Source organism: Colobus angolensis, unplaced genomic scaffold, assembly GCF_000951035.1.
Source record: "Colobus angolensis palliatus isolate OR3802 unplaced genomic scaffold, Cang.pa_1.0 Scaffold39, whole genome shotgun sequence".
In the NCBI taxonomy this organism is placed as follows: domain Eukaryota; kingdom Metazoa; phylum Chordata; class Mammalia; order Primates; family Cercopithecidae; genus Colobus; species Colobus angolensis.
The window spans coordinates 1236169-1236467 of NW_012117265.1; the positions used below are offsets into that span (position 1 = coordinate 1236169).

At 45.5% G+C, this 299-nt stretch overlaps 1 protein-coding gene across 1 annotated transcript in view; it reads right to left on the bottom strand.

Moving 5' to 3' along the window:
* LOC105520823 (zinc finger protein 69) overlaps positions 1-299 on the bottom strand; it is a 75037-nt gene that overhangs the window by 58294 nt on the left and 16444 nt on the right. The gene's annotated exons all lie outside the window — the stretch shown is intronic.

Below are 299 nucleotides of genomic sequence, written 5' to 3' on the forward strand. Positions count from 1 at the left end.
CCTGCCTTTTTTTTTTTTTTTTGAGACAGATTTTCAATCTTGTCGCCCAGGCTGCACCACTGGGTTCAAGCACTTCTACTTCCTCAGCCTCCTGAGTAGCTAAGATTACACGCATGTGCCACCATACCCAGCTAAGTTTATATTTTTACTAGAGACAGGGTTTCTCCATGTTGGTCAGGCTGCCGACCTCAGGTGATCTGCCTGCCTCAGCTTCCCAAAGTGCTGGGATTACAGGTGTGAGCCACCATGCCCCACCAGCAGTTGTTTGGTTTTGGTTTTTTGTTCTTTTTTTTTTTTTT